Raw genomic sequence first — 2,500 nt, forward strand, 5'->3', positions numbered from 1 at the left:
CTTATCCCACCACTTCTCACTCCCCATCCCTCCTGTCTCCTTTTCCCTCCACCTCTTAACACTCCCTGCTGTCTCTCCCCCACCCCTCTCTCCTTCTTCCCCCCTTTTTTTCTCCCTCCCCCCTTTAGTATTACCGTCAGCGAAGCGACAGGTGGTATTTGCGAGTACATAAATAATAAAAGGGTCAGGAGAACAAGGAAAGAAAGGGAAACGCATATCCAAATAATTATTTCCTCCACTACATGGTTATTATCCCACACGCCCATGATGTCTTGTTCAGCTTCACACCGTTGTCGTGGTGTCCATTGACTCCTCACCTCGGTGAACAGCTGTGCACCATCCTGGTCATGGGAATCATCCACCCTCAATGGAGTGGCTGTCGGTATTTCATAAAGAAAACACATATGGACAGATAACAAAGGAAGGATTTAAGGGGCCAAGAAGGGTAAAGGGGGAAGAGTGGGGGATGCAGAGTGGAGACACCGAAGAAGGGGGGAGGGGAATCCTGATTATTATCTCCGAATACATTCTTCGACACATTCCCTGTGCTCGCCATTTACAATTTGCATAACTGAGCTGTACTACAACTATTACCCACAATCATGTTTGTGCAAGAATATATATATATATATATATATATATATATATATATATATATATATATATATATATATATATATATATATATATATATATATATCTAGTTGCGAATTCACGCCCGCCGGCGTGCGAACGGCCAGGTAACTCGATCGCGGCACGTCGCCCACCGGACGGACAATTCTGTCGTGACCCTCTCGGACTAACGCCGGGAGCTAGTCACGGGTGGGCCTTTTGGCCTCACCACGATCGTGCTAATCGGCCCCCCGCGTGGGATAGGGTTGTTCGCCAAATTCGACCTACCTAAGTACCCACGCGGAGGGTAGACCGGGCGATCGCACCTCGCCGCAGGTCGACTCCGTCACGGGCCACTTAAGCGACCCGTTCCGTACTATCGGGATAACCGAGCGGTGTTATCGTCGGCCTCGACGGTTCCGATGAATTATCGGGCGTATTAAGCCCACTACCAACCCTTTACGTGAAGCAAGATGGAGATTCAATTAAAGAAAAGACGAAGCGAAATGGGAAAAACAGTTCAACATAATGCACATTTATTCCGCGGCACACGGAGAGCACACATATACAATTACAACAATTATGCACCTACAGCAAATGCTACAAAAGAAACACAACAGTGCAGATCTACAACCGACTACGCGAGCACACGGCAACACTTACACAGTTTTACTTTACAGACGGCGCCAACAACACATTTACTCAAAAGCACAAGAAAAGGGCCACCCTCAAAGACAAGGGGGCAGATGGGGCCTGTGGGCCAATATTTGCGCGGGACCTGAAAGAGCGGTCAGGTCCGCGAGACCGGGTGGATCCTAACCGTGTCTTTGTGATGAGCCGCCAATGTGGTGGCGCGGCGGTGCCCCGACTCTGAGCTCCTTCGCGGGTTTCGTTAGCACTGCTTGGAGTGGGGTGGGAACGGGGCCCCCCTTTTCGCACTATCTCAGCGCGGGGGGAAAAAAAGGGGGGGAATTGTTGATGCTCTGGGGAAAGAGGATAGCTGGCTTGCTTGGGTCCCGCGACGAGCGATTCCACTGCGAGCTCGTCGCCGACCGCCGTCTTCCTTGCCTCGGACCCGAGCTATTCGGTCTCCTCCCCAATTCTCCTCAGCCGACTGCAGCAAACCACCTGTATGCCCTCGCCTCCCGACTCACTCCGCGCTCCAACCCGACTCGACCGCGCTCCAAGCTCCAGGCTTCCCCTCTCTGCAGCTCCCCGACAGACTCCGAACCCCGAGAGACTGCGAGCTCCACTCGGCTCTCCGATCTCTCCAGACTGACTCTTCTCAAACTGACTGACTGAATTCGCCCTGCGCTCAGCGCTTTATAGGCTGGCAGGAGAACCCATATGCAAATTTCTGGATCAGAATGAGCTCGGGGGTGGAGCCACACTCGCCCATTGGACGGAGAAAAAGGGGCGTGAGTCTCCCCTGATCCTAGAATTTGCATATCGCGATTCTACATCGACTCGCCTGGAGGCGGGGCCAAACCGCCCCGCTCTTGCTGATTGGACAGATCAGAAGTGGGCGTGTATCATTCCTGATCCAAATTCTCCTCGGAAAGGCCGCACTTTGCACTCGCGGTTCGGCGCGCACCTTGTACGAGTCCAAGACAGCCTGACGCTCGGTGCTCACAAGTGGTGTGGGAATGGCGGTAGAAGGAGGAGAGGTGAAGGTGGTGGAGGGTTTAAAGTGGTGGTTTATGGCCATGGCGACGTTTGGAACGGCGGTGATGCGATGTTTGCGGGAGCGAGTTGTGAAGGTAAAGGTCGTGGCTGTTGGCGTTGTTGTTGTGAAGCGGCGTTGCGGTTGGTGGTTGTTGTGTGATGGCGGTTGAGACGTGGTTGGTTCAAAATAAAGATAGAACAGAAAAATGACTATCTCAAAGCG

At 52.4% G+C, this 2,500-nt stretch overlaps 1 protein-coding gene across 3 annotated transcripts in view; it reads left to right on the plus strand.

Moving 5' to 3' along the window:
* LOC147018854 (protein transport protein Sec31A-like) overlaps nucleotides 1–2,500 on the plus strand; it is a 197,475-nt gene that overhangs the window by 89,100 nt on the left and 105,875 nt on the right. The window lies entirely within an intron of this gene.

Source organism: Eptatretus burgeri, chromosome 10 (genome assembly GCF_056783735.1).
Source record: "Eptatretus burgeri isolate ZD-2024b chromosome 10, Ebu_testis_v1, whole genome shotgun sequence".
In the NCBI taxonomy this organism is placed as follows: Eukaryota; Metazoa; Chordata; class Myxini; order Myxiniformes; family Myxinidae; genus Eptatretus; species Eptatretus burgeri.